Source organism: Globicephala melas, chromosome 8 (assembly GCF_963455315.2).
Source record: "Globicephala melas chromosome 8, mGloMel1.2, whole genome shotgun sequence".
Lineage (NCBI taxonomy): Eukaryota > Metazoa > Chordata > Mammalia > Artiodactyla > Delphinidae > Globicephala > Globicephala melas.
In genome coordinates this window covers 22,306,360-22,326,229 of record NC_083321.1, presented here as the reverse complement: position 1 = coordinate 22,326,229, position 19,870 = coordinate 22,306,360, and the positions used below count along the sequence as shown (strand labels likewise).

General features: G+C 45.1%; 1 protein-coding gene across 1 annotated transcript in view; it reads left to right on the top strand.

The window, feature by feature from the left end:
• PRR5L (proline rich 5 like) overlaps positions 1-19,870 on the top strand; it is a 144,536-nt gene that overhangs the window by 3,911 nt on the left and 120,755 nt on the right. The window lies entirely within an intron of this gene.

The window sequence follows — 19,870 nt, the reverse complement described above, 5'->3', positions numbered from 1 at the left end:
CGATGCTGGGCTGGGCTGGGCTGGGTGGCATCGGGGGCCCAGGGGACTGGACTGGGATGGGCTGGGGCTGCAGCTGACTTGGACCAGGGAGGAAGCGGATGATGATATTCCTGTTCATCCACTGAGCAATTATTTAATGAACAACTATTATGTCCAAGGCCTTTGTGGGCACTCTGCCAGGAAGGGATGGGTCATTGAATGGGGCCCTGGAAAAAGTGAAGTCCGAGCTTCTCTCTGGGTTCTCAGAGGAAGACAAAACGCTAGAAGGAGGGTGTTTCAGGTGGAGGGAATGGAAAAGCATCATGTGCTTGGAGGCCAGCAGATGGCTTGGAATGGCCAGAGATCAAGGGTGAGGGTGCAGCAGCAGGGACAGGGAGAAGGGAGAAGCTGGGAGATTACACCTGAGGCTGGAGAGGGAGAGCCCAAGTGGGGACCCAACAGGGCTTTCAACAGAGAAGCCCCCAAGTGGGTTTGCCTTGTCGAGGCAGGACAGGGATGCATTGGAGAAGTGGAGGGGTCAGCATTCTGGGAGCCGGGCAAGACAGCATGAAGGGCCAAACCGAAGCCTTGGCCTCAAGAATGAAAAGGGGGGCTTCCTTGGTGGTGCAGTGGTTGGGAGTCTGCCTGCCGATGCAGGGGACACGGGTTCGTGCCCCGGTCCAGGAAGATCCCACATGCCGCGGAGCGGCTGGGCCCGTGAGCCATGGCCGCTGAGCTTGCGCGTCCGGAGCCTGCTCCGCAACAGGAGAGGCCACAACAGGGAGAGGCCACAACAGTGAGAGGCCCGCGTACCGCAAAAAAAAAAAAAAAAAAAAGAATGAAAAGGGGAAGGGGTTTGGCCCGAGAGAATATGAGAGCCATGTGAGGTCAACCAAAGCCTCTAGAAATGCCCCTCTGGTTTCTGACTTGGACCACTGAAGACATGCTGAGCGAGTGTGTATGTGTGTGTGTGTGTGTGTGTGTGTGTGTGTGTGTGTATCTGTATCTGTGTGCATGTGTGTGGAGAGGGAAAGCTGGGCTGGGACTGCAGGAGGCTGAAGACCTTAGCAGGAGGAAGTGGGACTCCTCTCAACAAATACCTACTGAGGGCTGAGTGCCAGGGTGAGGGAAGCAAAGGGACACATTCCATTCCTCTCGGAGCTCACAGCCCAAGGAAAGGAGCAATTCAAATGCAATGTAGCAGAAAGACAGAAGAAGGGAATTAGGGAGGGGCTGGGGAAATTTGGATACAGACCAAGTATTCAGTTTTTAGAGAATGACTCATTTTTTGTAAGTGTTATTATGGTATTATAGTTTAGGTTGGAGAATAGCCCTCAGCCTTTTTTCTTTTTCGAAGGTGCAAGTTGAAATGTTTAGCGTTGAAAGGTCATGATGTCTGTAATGTACTTGGAAACAAGAGAGCATCAAATCCAAGTAGGGGCCCTTCTTTGTGTTCCCACAGTATCCTTACTTCCTGTCAATGCACTTGCTACTTTATATTTTTAAATTTTTATTATGAAAGATTTCACACAGAAAAGTCAAAAGCCAAAAGAACAGTACAAGAGTACAATGAACTCTCATATATTCCCAACAACTGATAACAATTCACCATAGTTGCCCCTACTTGAATTTGATGGGTGAGAGAAGCTTCCCAAAGAAAATATGTAAGACCTGAGAGATGAGTTGTCGATGGGCAAGGGGGACTGGGGAGAACTTACCGGAGAGTGTTCTAGGTGGACGTAACAGCACGTGTGAAGGCCTGGTAGTCTGTTTTGCTAGAGGAACAAAAGGACATTGAATGTGAGTATAGAGTGAGAAGCAGGGAGTCACCAAGAGGTGAGATGGGAAAGGAGAGCTGGTCCTGCAGCGTTGTGGGATGGTAGGAAGGCTTGGATTTTGTCCTGACACTGGTGTGAGCAAGGAGGTTGCGTTTCAGAATGATGTCCCTAATGAGTGTTGAGCTGTTAGCATGTGGCAGCCACTGTTCTAAGCGCTTTGTCTAGATTAGTTCACTTAATCCTCACTGTGCCTTTTCCAGGGACCTACAAAATCAGCATCTCTATTTTAGAGATGAGGCAAACTGAGGCACAGTAGGGTTCGGTCACCTGCCCAAGGTCACAGATCCGGAGGAGCCTGGAGGAGCCAGGATCTCCTGGTCCCCAGAGTCCATGTTCTTAACCACTAGGCAGTAGTACCTCTCAAGTCCTGTCACTCTCTGTGTGAAGGAGGAATTGGAGGAAAGCAGGAAGTCTGCTTAGGAAGTGGTTGCACACGCCCAGGCATGTGGTGATGGTAACTTGAACTAAAACAGTAACAGTGGAGATGGAGAAAATGGACAGGATAGTCATTTTGGAGTGAAATCAACAAGACTTGGTGATGAAACAGTTGTGTGCAGGGAGAGTCCAAGATGGTGCCAAACCCTACCCCCTGAGGACCCGCCCCCTCTTGGCCTGCGCCATGGGACGTACAGAGGATGTCCCGTAGTCAGAGAAGAGATATCCTTCTCGTAATAATGCAGAGGGTGTCAGTAGGCCCCTAACATCCCCTTCATCTGTGAGGAGCAGGCAGCTGTACGTCCAACTCACGTTTCTCTTGCCCTGGACTCTGCTAACCACCTCTTTTGGTACAACTTGACATTTTCACTGTTTGAATTTTGTCATCTGCAGCTGTTGTAATCTGTAGGTCAGTCCTGTACCCTAAGTTTGCCAGCACAGTTAGGCCACAGCCCCTGGTCCCTTTCCTAATTGTTTCCTAACCCACCCGGCACGCTGTTCCCTTTGAATGCTGTGAACACCTGTGCTGTTTCACCAGCAGCCCTGGATCCTTAGAACTCTTCAGAGGGCTAACAGGGCCGACAAATTAAACAAATATTGAAAAACAGTAGAAGGAAAATTACTTGGCTGTGTCCTTCTAATGCTTATTGATTTTTAAGATCTTCTCAGGCATGAAAACAAGATTCACAGCTGGCATCTTGACACTGGATTCCTGTTAACTGGAAGAGCGGCTTATTGACCAGGCAGGGGATACCAAGCAGGGCAGGAGCAGCCAGTGTCCCCCGCAGGTGATCAGCCCCAGAGATGGAGCGCCACTGGGAGGGAGCCATATTCACTTGAAGAGAGGGGCACTGCGACCCAGGAAGGTCCTCGTATATCCCAGCAAGCCACGGAGGCTGCGTATCAGTTCCATACCAACATTCTGGGGGCCTCATTTTTTTTTTCTTGCTAAAAGCCCCAAGAATTCCAGATTAAAAAAAATTCTTTTTTAATTTTTTTAAACCATCCAAGCAGTTTTTATTCATTAATATTTGTAAATACAGCAGCTACATTAGAGGTTTCAATTTTCCTCTTCAGTTTGAATGTAGAGTATTAGGAGAGCCTTTTGCATGTCAAGGTACAGGAAGCAGAGATCACCCCTGCGCTGCTACCTATATTTATCCAGGTTATTTTTTTTTCCTGTGTCAAAAATGATACAACTACTACATGAATTCATGCCCAGAGGACATGGCTCTGCAGAGTGAAACATGAGCTCTTCTGTATGTACTCCTTCCTTCCATTCCTCTCTCCGAAAGAATTGCTCATTTAACAGCAAATATTTATTTAACTGCTACTATGTGCTACATCCAGTTCTGGGCATTGGTGATACAACAGCGCACAAAATGAAAAGAGCCCTGCTCTTCTGGAGTTTACTTCCTAAGGAGCTTGGTGTGTAGCCTTCCAATCTATATTTATATCATTTATATCTGTCACTATATCGATGTCTGTAGTTCTGTATCTGTAGGCTCATGTTGTACACATGATTCTGTGACTGGACTTTTCACCAACAAATGTCTTGGGGTTTCTTTCATGTCAGAATAAATGGGCCTTCCTCATTCTTTGAAAGCTGGATAATGGTTTTCTGTAGAGATAAACCCCTACAGATAGACATACAGGTTGCTCTAATTTTTTTTCCAAGCCAGCAGTGCTGCAGCAGACTTTCTTCTGCATACACTACTGTGTCCACCAGAGTCCGTACACTTACTGAGTAACCGTGGGTAAGATCGTTAACCTCTCTGTGCCTCAGTGTATTCATGTATGAAATAAGTATAATAATAGTACCTCTCGCTACTCATCACGGAAGGTGCAAATTAACCACAGTGAGATGCCACTTCGCATCCACTCAGATGCCTATAATCAAAAAACAGATAATAACAAGCGTTGGTTGGTGAGGATATAAAGAAACTGGAACCCTTGTACACTGCTGGTGGGAACGTAAAATGATGCAGCCACGTTAGAAAAAAGTTTGGCAGCTCCTCAAAAGGTTAAACATAGAATTTCCATATGACCCAACAATTCTACTCGGATATATATACCCGTGATAAATGGTAACACAAATCCACACAAAAACTTGTACACAAATTTTATTCATATTAACAAGAAGAGAGAAACAACCCAAATGCCCATCAACTGATAAATGGATAAACACAATGCAGTGTATCTATACAATGGAATATTATTTGGCATTAACAAGATATAAAGTTCTGACACAAGCTACACTATGAATGAATCTTGAAAACATTACACTAACGGAAAGAAGCCAGTCAAAAAAGACCATACATTGAATGATTTTATTTATAAGAAATGTTCAGCATAGGCAAATCCATAGAGACAGAAAGTAGATTGGTGGTTGCCAGGGGGTTGAAGGCTTGAGGCAGTGAGGAAGGACTACCAATGAGGGTCTCTTTTGGGGGTGATGAAAATGTTCTGAAATTGTGGTGATGGTTACACAACTCTATGAATATACTAAAAACTATTGAGTTGTACACTTTAAGTGGGCAAATAATATGGTATGTGAATTGTATCTCAATTGAACTGTTATAAAAACTATAGTATCTCCCTCATGGGTTGTAAGGATTAACTGAGATAACATAAAAATGTGGAGAACAGTGCCTGGCATTCTGTAAGCTCTATCCAAGTGTCCACCACTCTTGTTGTTTCTGGGGAACGGATTCCTAGAAGCACAATTTTCAAGCCAAAGTGTAGGTGCATTTTAAAAAAAAATTTTAATTTTCAAAGACTCTGCAAAGTTGCCCTCCAAAAACAGTCTTCACCAATTCACCCTCAAAAGTAGCATACAAGGATGCCTATTTTTCTCTTTTCTTCTTCTTTTCAAAGAAGTCACCACCAAGAAGTTCGGAAGAACACACGCATCAGTGTTCACAGTGGTTCCTTTGGGTGACTGGGTCACATGTGAATTTTCTTTTCTTTTTCCCATATTGCTTATCTGCATTTTGTCATATTAAAAGGAGAATATATAATTACATAATGTTTAAAAAAGAAAACATAAGTATCCCCCTTCTACTCTTCACCAAGGGACTTTTACCCCCCACAGTCTTCAGAGGTTCAGGTAGGACAACTTATATTTATCAGTCCATCCTAAAGACAGGTTTTATTGTAACTTTCTAGAAGAAACAGCCAGAGGGCGACAACTGTAAACATTGAGAAGTACAGAAGTTGCAGTTATTAGCCCAGGCCTGCACTTTCTTGCTTGATGGTATCCCAAAACCCTATAATAAAAACCTTGCTTGTGAGCCATTTGCACCCTTACCAGGCACCAGACACTGCAAGTTTTCAGATGCTTCATGTTCATTGTCATTTAACCCTGACAACAATTCTATGCCATAGGTACTGGTGCAAAAATGGAGTCAGAGAAGTTAAGTGACTTGCCCAAGGACACAGTGCTGGTCAATGGCTGAGGTAGATACTGGTTAAGCTGTGAGTCAAGAGTCAGGAACTGGGATCTTTTATGATCTCATTGAAAAGCGAGGACGTGGTTAGGGCCAGATTCATGGGAGGTTGATTCAGCAGTTCAGTGCTGTCCTCAGGACACTTGTTCTTTCCATCTCTCTGCTTTGCCATCTTCCGGTTGTTTTCATCTTTGGGAAGACAGAGGGCTCTAGCAGTGACATCTGGACATAACAAGGTTCAGGGAAAGAAGAGAGGGTCAGTTTCTTTCTAGGGCTTTCTCCTTACAGTGAAGGAATGTTTTCCTTCCAGCAAACTCTCCCCACAGGCACAGTGTTTGTCTCATCGGCCCATTCCAGGTCATTACCTATTCTCAAACCAATCACTGGCAAAGGGAATAGAATTACCCCAAGTCAATTAGTCTGAGGTTTGTGTTGGAAGTGGGTCATTGTTCCCTGAGGAGGGGAGTTCCCTGAGCAAAATTAAGATTCTTCTTGGAAGGCAGAGGGGAAATGGATGTTGGGGAGCTGGGTGGGGAAGCCCATAGTATCCACTTAAGAAGAGATTCAAGCTTATGTTGTCACACTCAGGAGTCTCTATTCCTGGCCACTGCACTGTTCTGCGTCTTGGCCAAGACTTCCATTGCTAGGCATTGATTATTTAGGGTGAAGCCTATGAATTACCCACATCTGCCTCTTCTCTCTGCCTGAAGGTCCCATGCTCTCTGAAGGGGGGGCTTGAAAGCTTGATTTAGGGCAGATCATGAGGACTGAGGTAGTGGGTTTTTAAAATATCCCAGTTCAACTAGATACTTTCTACCTTGGTGATCTCTAGTCTGGGAGACTGCCATTTCACATTCCCCTTGGGTCTCTCAAGAAAGGTCCCTTTGGGACGGTCTCCTCTTGGTAGCTTACAGGACTGACTTGATTAATAAGACATTATCAGTTTGTAGAGTTAGAGGGCTTTGGGAAGATGCACTTGACCTCGCGTCCTGGGAATCACGCTTTTAGCTAACGTGATAGATTGGAGTTTTATTCAGCAAATCTTCACTCATCTCCCTTGCAGCTTGGGACATAGTATGTTTCTTGCCCCAATGACTTTGGGCTTGGCCACGGATTTGCTTTAGCTGATGGAATGTGCGTAGCTATGACTCTAGCAGAGCCTTTAAATAATGCTTACACTGTCTGGCTTCCCTTGTAACCACTATGAGAAGAACATGACTTGGATAGCCAGTGCCCCTTCTCTCTGGATCCCACGATTAGTTGCATGGAACAGATCCAAACCCAGACTGAAGCAGGGTCACCTTAGCCAATCTGCAGACCTGTGAATAAGGAAAATAAATGCTTGTTTTCGTAAGTCGCAAGTTTTATTTGGCAGCAGTGGTGCAGCCATAGGGGACTGCTACAGGTGATGTTTTTGAGTGTCGCTCAAAGGGTATGGATGGTGTGGCAGTCTTGTAGGAGAAGATGTGAGAACATGTCCCATTAAAGCAACCCCTGGGAGAGTTCCCTGGTGGCCCAGTGGTTAGGACTCCATGCTCTCACTGCTAAGAGCGTGGGTTTTGATCCCTGGTCAGGGAACTGGGATCCCACAGGCCACATGGCACAGAACAGCACGTGCTGAATATAACTCAGGGAGGGAGATGTTTTGGTGAATTTCTTGGAACAGCCCAAATTCTAAGAACTTTCTATCAACTGTTCTCTGACCCATTCTCACCAAAACAATCTTCACGGCCAATAAATTGCTACACCACGTGTTTCATCATCAGTGCTCAAATGCAGTAGAATTGTAAGGGAAAGAGCACTGAGCATGCTGTGGTTTTATACCGAAGTGCAGCTCATGTCTAGTCTGTGACTTTGGGTAAGTCATGTAAACTCTCTGAATCTCATTTTCCTCACCTGCAAGTTGGGTGTGGTTATAAAAATAAAATGATCATGTAGAGTTATGTTTTTCAAATTGTACTTTTGGTTAGTTGGAGTTCTTTTTCAAAATCGATATATAAAATTGATAACTGGCTACCACAGGCAGTTTAAATACTCATTATTTGGCACCATGTCTTTCATTGTTGGCAGAACCTGCCAGCTACCTTCTCAGAGTCCTTAGGGTTTCCTACAGCCCAGTTTGAAAACAACTTACAGTGAAATTCCTCTACAAATGCCGGTGGTGGTGGTAGTGGTGATGGTGGTGGTGAGAGTGGTGGTGATGGTTGTGATAGTCGTAGTGGTGATGGTGGTGGTGGTGGTGGTAATGGTGGTAGTGATGATGATAGTGATGGTGGTGGTGATGATGTTGATGGTGGTGGTGATGGTGGTGATGATGGTGATTGTGGTGGTGATGATGGTGATGGTGGTGATGGTGGTGGTGATAGTGGTGGTGATGATGGTGGTGGTGGTGATGATAGTGATGGTGGTGGTGATGGTGGTGGTGATGATGGTGATGGTGGTGGTGATGATGGTGATGATGGTGGTGGTGATAGTGGTGGTGATGGTGGTGGTGGTGATGATGGTGATGGTGGTGGTTACGATGGTGATGGTGGTGGTGGTGATGATGGTGATGGTGGTGGTGATGATGGTGATGATGGTGGTGGTGGTGATGATAGTGATGGTGGTGGTGATGATGGTGATGATGGTGGTGGTGGTGATGATAGTGATGGTGGTGGTGATGGTGGTGGTGATGATGGTGATGGTGGTGGTGATGATGGTGATGATGGTGGTGGTGATAGTGGTGGTGATGGTGGTGGTGATGATGGTGATGGTGGTGGTTATGATGGTGATGGTGGTGGTGGTGATGATGGTGATGGTGGTGGTGATGATGGTGATGATGGTGGTGGTGGTGATGATAGTGATGGTGGTGGTGATAGTGGTGGTGATGATGGTGATGGTGGTGGTTATGATGGTGATGGTGGTGGTGGTGATGATGGTGATGATGGTGGTGGTGGTAGTGGTGTGTGATTTCAGTCTCTCAAAATGTTTCCTTGCCTTCTCTTCCTCCCAGATTTCTCTCATTGACTATAAACTGAAAGCCACAATTAAAGCTTTTTGAGAGTGTTTTGGAACACTTTTAAGCTTGAAGGGATGAAGAGACTCAACCACACTCACCAAGTCAGCTATAATTACAACACAGTCACTGCCAAAGTTCTGGGATGCACCTCTGCACCAGAACCTGGCAGATCCTCAGGTGAGAAGAATAAGAAGTACAAATTCTCTAAGTGGATCATTGGGAATGATGGCAAGAGGAGCCACTCTTATTTAAACTCCTTGGTATCCAAACCTGTGTAGCCTAGTTACTGGGGACACAGCACCATATAATGATCATTGGTTCAAAGTACAGCTACATTTTGAAGTATCCCCACCCCACAAGGTGTCATCTTGAAGCTGGCATCTTCCCTGCATTTTTAAGAGGTCATTCTAATCTTATATTAGACAAATAGCTTCTGGGTGATGTGGTATAAAGTGAGACCAGTAGATCTTTTGGTTATTGTAGTATCTCCTTTGCTGTAAAGCGAGTCCCTTGGCAAGGCAATGTTATGCAAGATCCCATGACAATAAATCAGACATTCTGTGAGCCCTCGAACAGTATTGCTATCTGAAGCAGTGCAACCAGGAAAGGCAAATCCATACTTATAACAATATATTGTTAGTTCCAGTACCCCTTCCCTACCAGGGCTTTGACTTTACTGTAGGAGACTTGCTGGGGCTATGAATTCAACATGCTTTGCAACGTTGCTATTCACACAATCAGATCCTGTGCTTGATTTTAAGCACAATCTTCTCTCTGGCTGCAGGAGATGAGGCTCTCCTTAGGAGCTTGTAGGGACTCCCGGCTTTTACATCATAACTTGAGTTGCTAGTTGAATGATTGGAGTGCATCATTTTCTTCCTTCAGTTCTCCTATTGAACTCAACCTCTAATCAATCAACCAGCTCCACAGTCTTTACAATGACGCTTACTCCCATATCTCTCCAATGCTGGATATTGCATTCTCTTCCACCTGTGTCGCACCCCCATTCACTAACCAGAGTCTTAGTCCTTTGATGCTACAGCACCCTAGGGATTAGCAGCACCTCACCTACCACCAGCAATTGGTCCTTGCTGCCATCCAGCCATCAAGGGATCCACCTCCCAGAATCCTATCCTGAGATTCTGTTTCTTAGGAGCACTTCTGGTACCAAGAAGACCTTGAGACAAGGATTCCAGTACCAGGAGTTCATTTGACAAAAGGAGGAAGCACCAGCAGGGAGTGGGGAAGTGAGATAGGCAAGAGAAGTCCAGTAGATGGTACCTTATCAAGCAAGTTATTACAATGAGCTTAATTCTGCTGGGGAATACTTGTAAACAATATAAAACAGAATACTTTGAGTTTTCCCACCTGAGGGGCAGAGGAGCTGGGTTATTTATTTATATCAGCTTTGGTCAGTCATTGGTTGAGGGCTGCTGGGGCGGTGGTGGTGGTAGTGATATTAACTACTGAGCCCTTCCAGCCTGCCCTGCACATGCGCAGAGTGGACACTGGTAGCTGGGAAAGCCCTTGGGCAAAGAGATGCTGATGCTGGTCATCGAAAGCCAGGCCAGTGTGCCCTGAAATGGTACCACCTAAGAGAATGTGGGCAGGGCACCAACAGCATCAACTGCAGGGTGGGAGGAGAGAGGAGACAGCTTGAGAATGCAGTGACTGAGTTTAGGGAAGGCAAGGATATTAGGACAAACCGGACGGCATCCAAATTGTGCTAATTCTCATTATTTTAGTGCTGGTCCCATTCTAAGGTGTGGCTGTTGGCACAGCTGCTTTTAGTAAAAATCTTAAAGGGGTAAGAGAAGAAGCACATACCATTTCTTGGTGACAAATCTAGCACTGATGTGCTGGATATTTTCACAACTGCGGGTATGCATCTCTGGCTTGGATGAAGGAGGGCTGGGGAAGCGAATGTCTTAGTGGAGAGGACCATTGCTCAGCCCCTAATGGGTCCAGCCAGAGAGGCAAAGGAAAGGCCTCCCTGTTTGGCTTCCTCCTGAGTTGTAGGCTAGGCTGGGTTATGTTTTATATTATATCAATAACCCACCCCCCGAAATTATAGTTAAAAATCGTTCTACGTATAGAGTACCTAGTTCAAGATGTCAGGTTTTTTCTGGGCTGAGGGGAAATGGAATATTTGGGAAAAGGTGGACATGGCAGTCTCTCCTGGCAGAGTAAGATCTTCTTAGAATGGGGCTCTTGCTGAGTGTGTTTTGCTTCTTTGCTCTGATAGATTGTAGTGGTAGACCATGTTGGAATTTGGGGATGCCCATCAACCTCCCTCCTATTCACGGAGTTCTAAACAATTGAGATCTGAACACAAGGAGTCAAAGTATCAACTTATGAATAGCCAAAGTTGTTGACCATCAGAATGTCTGTTAAGCTTGAGTAAATATGACACGGCCATAAAATGGAATACTATGCAACTATAAAAAAGAATGAAGATGCTCTAAGTAGTCACATGGCAAGAGCGCCAAGACAATGGGCAGGAGTGAGAGGGGTTAATAGCTACTAAGTTTGTAGTGTCTTACATATATATGTGTAAGTTTGGAAAGAATCACAAGAAAATATTAATAGGTAGAGCTTGGGGATGGGAACAGGGTGGGTGGGGGGAGACTTTTCACTGAATGCCATTTTTGGTAAACACGTACATAAATATATTACCTGTATATATCTAGAGATCTAGAGAATGACTCAGAGAGGGGAAGACGTAGAGGGGATGGATTAAAATAGTTGCTTTGCCTCTCACCGTTAAGTCACCTGACTGCCTCTTACCATGACTTTGGGAAAGGGAGAAGGAAAAGGGTAGGTTGAAAATTTGAGAAGCTACAAGTGAAGAGCAGAGGGTGGGGTGGGTGCTCTGCCTGAGGTGCAGAGCACCATCTCCATCTGCTGATCATGCCACTGCTGTGCTCCCAACATTTCAGTCCACTGGGTGTGCTTGACACTGAGTAGGTGCTCGAAAATATGACTGCTGGGGTCCAAGCCAGCCAGAGTGCTGTAGAATCTTGTCAACTGAAAAAAAAAAATGCAGAACCTAAACTTTAAGAATTATGTTTTCTTTGGTGGACTTGCTGAGGACTTGAGCACAGAAGACAGCCTCTCAGAGAGCTCTGAGGGACAGCTCCGAAGAGGGAAGGGCAGAACCAGGATATATAGAAGTTTTCCAACAAAGACCAGGTAGTCAGAACATCGGAAGAATACTGTTAATTTAAAAAAAAAAAAAAAAACAGACATCTCAAGTTAATGAATTTAGTGCTTTTCTACATATGGGAAGATGCAAGAGTCTGGGCTCATTGAAATCATTCCTTTGATACCCACCTTAACTCTCTAGGGCCAGTATCCTGCTTTTCTCCATCCTGAATCCCCTCAGGGTACACAGTTAGGGGTGGCTGTAGTGGATTGTGGCCTGGTGGCCACCACATTCTTTGTTTACTGAAATAGCAGGTGACACTTCCCATGCACAATGTGTTGGCACACCTCTTCGTGACCACCCACTTGGGAGTTAGCATATGGTGATGGTTAAAAGCATGGGATCTAGCATCAGAATAAACATGTTCAAGTCTCGGCTCTGCCACTAACTAGGTATGTGGGCTTGAGAATTCCCTTCTCACTCGTTAAACAGCAATAACACTAGCACCCAGCTCACTGTTACAAAGCGTCACGTACAGAGTGCACAGGACAGCGCCTGGCCCATTAAGATGCTCAATCACTTTGGGTGTTTATTTTTACTAGTTTAGTCATTCTTTCTGTGGCCAGGAGCACAGACCCTGACTCTCTATATAAGACAGAACAGAGTCCAGAGTTCCTTGCGTGGTCCGGGCAACCCGCCCCTTCCTGACTTCACTGGCTGATGACGCAGCTGCCTTTCCCGTCCAACTTCCAAGGGGTCTCTCCAGAGAAGCCGCTTTGCTGGCAGGCGTGTCTGCTAGGATTCCAGAGGTAACGCCAGATGCTGGCGTGCAGCTGTACTCACGGAACACCCTATCGGTGTTTATTCCCTGCATAACTGCAAAGTAAATGGCTTAATGTTATTGTGAAAATGACTCTAAAAGTTAATGGTTCCCCTAATAGGAGAGCCCTCCTCCCATTAACTGCACCAGCTTATCTTTCTCCGTCTTCTTTCAGCCTCAGGGAAAGAAACAACAAACCCGGGACTCCACCCTGGGCTAGAAACTTACTTGGAGTTTTGTTTGTGTTGATCTCATCTTGATCCGGGCAGGGGGCCCGGGAGAAAAAGTAAAGCCAGCGTAGGCCAAGTTATTGGGGATTTCCCACTCTTAACATTGTTACTTTTTTTTTTAACCCCACTTCGTGAAAGAAGTTTTAAGCCACACCAACGTCCAAGGTTCAAAGAGTTAAGTGTGTTTCGGATTTTAGAAACGTTGCGTACATCAGAGTTAGTTTTGTCCTGGTCCTCAGGTTCTGGTGGGAGATAAGCTTTGCTTTGTCCTGTGGCCAAAAGCTGTCTGCTTTTTTTTTTTCTTGCTGTACGCGGGCCTCTCACTGTTGTGGCCTCTCCCTGTTGTGGCCTCTCCTGTTGCGGAGCAGGCTCCGGACGCGCAGGCTCAGCGGCCATGGCTCACGGGCCCAGCCGCTCCGTGGCACGTGGAATCTTCGCGGACCGGGGCACGAACCCGTGTCCCGTGCATCCGCAAGCGGACTCTCAACCACTGCGCCACCAGGGAAGCCCAAGCTGTCGCCTTTTGAAGCAGAAGGTGAGCCAATGACAGACAAGCCTGCCGTGCTGATGTAATCTGATGTAATCAGACCGAGAAGGCTGTGCTCTGGCCAGGGAGAGGCCTGGGGACTGGACATGGGGTTTGTGAGACCCATCGCATCCCCGGGGTCTTTTTCTTTATGAACGCCTCAAAATAGGGGCCCGGCAGCAGCCAAACATCACTGACCTCCCCTGCACTGCCAATGAAATCCAGCTAAGGGGGAATACAAGCTTGAGTCTGGATGACTCAGGACCCAGATGTGGGAGGAGAGAGGGCCCTGCAATTAGTGTCACTACTGAATTCTCCATGCACTGTACTCCAGGCAGAGTGTGCTGGGCGGTTTAGTGTAGTCGTTCAGATCCTGGACTCTGAAGCTGGATTGTCTGAGTTCGAGTCCCAGCCATACTTCTTACTAGCTGCTGTGTGGTTTTGACCCAGTTGCTTAACTTCTCTGTGCCTCAGTTTCTCTTCCATAATTGTGAGAAACAAATGAGTTGATAATTGGTGTTTATGTCATGACTAACAAAAAAGCAACGTGAGAGGAGGAGATCCTGAAAATGGATGGTTCTTGAGGAAACTCATTCAGGAAATTGCTAACCTATGGGGCTTTAGAATTGTGAAGCTTGGTCTGAAGTTTAGTTTATTTAGCTTTGAATGACTATGAGTGTCTTAACTCCTGAAATAAAGTCAATGGGCAAATGCAAAAAATAAAAATTGGTAAAGTACCTGTTTCATAGTAAGTGATATAGAAGTTTGGTCTCAAATACCCTGTAAGGAGTCTTTTTTTTTTTTTTTCTTGTTTAGTACCTGATACTAAAGAGTACTTAATTCGGTACTAAAGAGTACAGCTGAATCAGGTGGTTGGCAAGAAGGAACTGAAATGAGCTCCCTGTAGAGGACTGTGTAACCTGCATGGATGTCAGTTGACCCCTTGGGGTTGGGCTCTTGCATCACATGTGCTGTATCTGTTTTTGCTTTGCAATAATCCGGATCTTGGCACCTGACTAAGTTACCCTAAAAGAATCTCCTCACACATCAGTGAGCAAGGTGGACTTTACTGACAATATCCTGGCGAGGTCTGAGGAGGGGATGAGGGGTGTATGTTGAGTGCATACATACATACATACACACACCATTGCAGCAACTTCTTCCCCCTCAGGATTTCTTCCCTCCAAAGTCCCTGCCTGGCTGTGTTTTGACGGTTTCCTTTGGTGCCCTTTTCCCCACACCAGCCTCCAATGGTGTTCTCCTCTCTCTGCCTCTTGGGAACTTTAAATTCTTTACTTTTTAAATAAGCAGGGCCGTTTGTCCCTGCCCTGGCTCCAGCGCACCAACTTACCCAATTGAGAGCATCATAGCCCGACATCCTCAACTTGGTTCATCGGATGGATCAAGATGCTGCTCTCCTTAAGGGGCTTCAGAGCACTTTGCAAACATCCAGATGCCCATTTCCCTTACTGAAAACCTACCGCTCTGGTCTTTACTAACTCTGTGATGGCGGGCAAGGTACTCAACCTCTCTGAATCTCAGGCTAGTCACGTAAGGAATGAAGATAATGATAGGACTGACGCGGCTGTTGTGAAGACAAAGTGAAATCATTCCTGCAAAACACGAAACAGTGCCTCGTGTTTGATAGAAATGCAATCTATGCTTTTTGAATAAATCATAGCCTGAGTGCTCACAAAACATAAATGGGATTTCTCTCAGTGGAAAATGGGCATTGTTAACTTTTTTATAAGATGCGTATGAGGCATTAAGAGCACAAACAAGGGAACAGTTGGGGCTATCTAGATGACATTGGGAACTTTTTTTGTAAGTTACTTAATCACTGCACATTAGTTTCCTCTATCGTAAAATAGGGATAATAATAGTACCTTTTCATATGGCTGTTGGGAAGATTAAATCAATAATGCACGTAAAGACAAAGACTTGTCCAAGTTAAAAGTTTAAGAAACTGTAGCTATTATTATTAAAAGCTTATGCCTTGAATTGAACTATTAGGACAGGAGAGTATATTTGCCTCATTTCCTGGTATAAAATTCACATTTGCGAAGTTCAGATGTATTTAGGAAATCCCAATGCTATTTTACTAAAGGCTTTAGTCAAGACAGAAATTGATTAATTTAAGCTGATAGCTCTGGCTTTAGAAATTTTAAATCATTACACAATTCATAAACTTCCTAATGGTTTTCTCTTGATATTTAGTTTTGGAATTCGTAAATTCTTTGGGGGCTGTTAGCTTTGTAGTCATTTCCTTTCATCAGCTACACATTAAGAATTAATTTGGGGTATGAGCTAATAGCCCAGCACTCCTGACCAGAGTTCCCTTTGATTTTGTGTAAATTATGAGCAGTTGGCCATATTCCACAAGCAACTAGTTATGAAGATAGAATGTGCATGAGCAGAGTTCAGTGTTGGGATCAAATAAGGCTTGTAATAAATTTAATATGACGTTGTAAAGGATATGGAAAATCAGTATTGTGCTGCGGACTAATTAGACATAAATGCAGTTCACACAGATGACCGTAGTTACCTTGCCCCCAAACAAGTCCTTCCAGGATTCGCTACCAGAGAAGGGATGGGTCTGTTAGGAGCAGAAAGGAGCTTTGGGGCGCCTCAGTTCTCCTGAACCCAGAGCATCCAGATGTGTCTCTTTTGGGATGGGGCCTAGGTGACACAGAGGCTTATTGTTTAGGACCAGGACATGATGAAATCAACCTCCTCCTGCTTCTTACAGGGGTTTGGCTGCAAAGGAAGTGTATTAGTCTAGGCAGGGGTCAGCAAACTTCTTCTGTAAAGAGTCAGATAATAAATGTAATAGGCGCTTATAGAGGGCCATATGCAGCCCTCTGCGTTGCAAGGACTCAAGGCTACCATTGCAGGGCAAAAGCAACCATAGTCGGGCTTCCCTGGTGGCGCAGTGGTTGAGAGTCCGCCTGCCGATGCAGGGGACACGGGTTCGTGCCCCGGTCTGGGAAGATCCCACGTGCCACGGAGCGGCTGGGCCCGTGAGCCATGGCCGCTGAGCCTGCGTGTCCGAAGCCTGTGCTCCGCAACGGGAGAGGCCACAGCAGTGAGAGGCCTGCGTACCGCAAAAAAAAAAAAAAAAAAAAGCAACCATAGTCTATACACAGGCTAATGAGGTGGGCTGTGTTCCAATAAAACTTTATTTAAAGAAACAGGTGAGGGGGTGGATTTGGCCCTTGGGCTGTAGTTGTGGATTCCTGGCCTAGGCTAAGGCTCTGGATGGGAACCTGGAAAAGAGGAGAGCCCGAATCAACAAGTTCCTGAAGCAGGCTTGCATCTGTGTTGGTGGATGAAATAGGGGTGTGGGAACCCAGAGCACAGGGAAACCTCAAACCCCCTTTCCTCTTGCCCTCCTTCACAGGGCTTGCCTACCTCAGTGAAGGCAAGCAGTGGCAAAGGTGGTACAGAATGGATAAAGGTGTGGGGACAGACTGGATCAGGTTTAAACCCTAGCGCTCTCCGGATGTAGCTTGGGCAAGTTATTCTACCCCTCCGAGCCCATCTGTAAAATTGGGGTGATAGAACCCATCTCAGAGTTATGAGGGTTAAATGAGCTTTGTGATGTGAAGCGCTCAGCGCGCATGAAATGGTCTGCATGCTGTATTGCTGTATTTTATGGGCAGTTTAAGGGAGCCTCAAGAGTGATTTTGCCTTTTGGGTTTTTTTTTTTACCTCTCACACAGACTTTAGAATACAACTCCCCATAAATTGGGTCTGTTTAGCATTATTTGATTAATTCTACGATATACCTAGAAGTGGAGTTGTTGGGTCATGGGTTGTCTGTGTCCAGCTACAGTAGATACTAAACTGCTTCGTAGACACTAAGTGGGTTTCCAAAATGGCTCTACCTATTTGCATTCCCATGAGACTTCTTATGAGAGTTTCAGTTGTTTATCATTCTGGTTTCTGGCGGTTTTCACTGGTGTCTCCCAAGACAGTGATGAGTCTGTGTGCCATTTGAATACCCTCTTCTGGAAAGTGCCTGTTGAGGTGCCAGGTTTCTTACTGGTTTGCAGAAATTCTTCGTGGAGTCTGGATATGAGAAGCTTAGCCATTCCAGGTGCTTTCTGATAAACAGAAGTCCCTGATTCAAATATAGTTCTTCTTATCACTCTTTTCTTACCTTTTTAAGTTCAATGATTTAAATAAATTATTTGGTACTATTTTCACCACCTTGCTTAAAACACTTCACACAGCTGATGAATACACACCAGTTAGAACCATTGGATTAGCTAAATAATTTCCTTCCAATCCTGAGATGTGATGAATCTATGAAACCCATCCAGTTGGTGTTCATTTGGGTTCATTTTCAACACACCTGGAAAAGGTGTATATGGATGTGTGGGGCTGCTGTCAGCGGTGAATCATTAAGGACCCTGAGGGTGGACATTTTGGAGTGCACAGCCTGCACTAGGACAGGATTTCAGGGATGAGTATAGTGAGAAGGAGGTTTGAACAACCATGCAGTACAGCCAAGGAAGTGTCCTGGATATCTGGAAAAGTGAAAAGGAATCAGAGGGAGTGGATCACAGGATAGGTCAGAGGGAAGGGAGATGGGGGAAAAGGCAGAAGAGAAGGTTTACATTTGGTAGCAAATGTCAGAGACTCAAATATAGCAAAAGGAGGTGTTCTTGGGAGCTTGGCCTGCTGAGAGCTGGTTTCCTTGAATTTTCCTTTTTTTTTTCTTAGCTAGAAAAGCTCTGATAGACCAAATCACATAGCAATAATTTTTTTTAATAATAGAGGCACTTAATTCCCATCACTTTTTTTCCTCTCCTGATGGGAAATAAAATGGTTTATTAACTCTTCAATAGGTACTGTATGAAAAAAAGGGAAAAAAGGAAATTTAGAACCAGCAGCAAGCACTGTGAAGAGTATACGTATCCCATGTCAAGATTATAGAGCTAGCCTAGCCTCCTTTTCTTTGAGGGTTCTGTGTGGGTCATATTGGAAGGCCCATTCTATCAGACAGAACTCTTGTTTGCAAATGACTGAAAACCCAACTTGAAGGCTTCAATGGTAAAAGGACATTTTTGATTCTAATAACTGAAAAGTCTAGAGTGGGTGCTCACCTCCAGTGAGGCAATTTCTAGCAGCTCATATGATGTCATCAAGGATTGGGATTTCCGCCATATCTTCACTGTGCCTTCATTACTGTTAACCTCATCCTTTGCTTATACGCAAACCCGAATCTCCTGGTAGTTTCCTGCTCCTGCATCACGAGAACAACATAACTATAGCAGTTGCAGCCCTCAACCCATACCGGATTCAGGAAGACTGGGAATCTCTCTAACGACTCCTGCTGAAGACCTAGCATTCACAACCTCTCACTGGCCCATACTGGGTCAGGTGCCCAGGTCATGCCCAATCACGTGGCCAAGAGTCTAAGGCAGGCTAATTGTGTCAGACAGTCAGGATCCTATGTGGAGCTGAGTGTGGAGTTGGTCCTGCCCAAACTGCATGGCTGAGAATGGGGGAGGAGTGGATTCTCCCATGAAAGGAAGGGTGCTGATGCTGGAGAGGCATCAGAGACCGGCCATCAAACCTAGCAAGGGAACGTGGGTGCATCAGGGAAGCTTTGTGAGCAAAGAACAGCACAGTGATTTAGCAGCTAAAAGGCTGAGAAAGTGGAGCTTTGCTTGGTAACTGCTGGAGTCAGGAAGCCTGGCCAGATTGCGGCTCCAATACTTAACGGTGAGGTTATCCAACCTTTCTTAGTCTCAGATCCCTTAACTGTCTAGTGTGGAAGTGATGCCAGTCCTCTTGTTATTGGTGGAGTAAATGAAAGAATATTTTCAGAAAGGTTTCGGACAACGTAAAAAAGATGTGGATATGAGCGTATGGTGTTTTCACTACTAAAGATCATAGCAGGAATAAACAAGTCCCAAATGCAGCATATCCATTTAAAGTTTGACTTCCAAAGCTAATATTTGAGCAAAGTAAAATCAATAGTGTTGATTAAGGTAAAAGTACTAACCACTAACATCTATCAAGTGCTTACCATGTGCCAGGCACCGTTCTAAGCATTATTTCAATTAATCTTCAAACAATCTTATGAGTTAAGTACCATTATTGTCCCCATTTTACGGATGAGGAAATTAAGCCACAAGGAGGTTAAACAACATCCTCCAGCTAGCAGTGCTAGAGCTGGGATTCAAATCCAGGCAGCCTGTCTCTAGAATCTGAACTCTGAACCACTATTTATCCATGCTAATAGCGTTGGAATCTACTGCTTTGAAAGTCAAATGATGGAGCCAAATTTACCTACCCCATTTTGGGCATTAACGTATGTAATTAAGCAAAGTACATTAATGGACTCATTAGCCTGTGAAAATAAATCCCTGAATAGAAGCGTTTATCATCTTGGTATTTTTTCTTGTGGTGACTTGGTTCTTTAGTTTGGACCTGTTT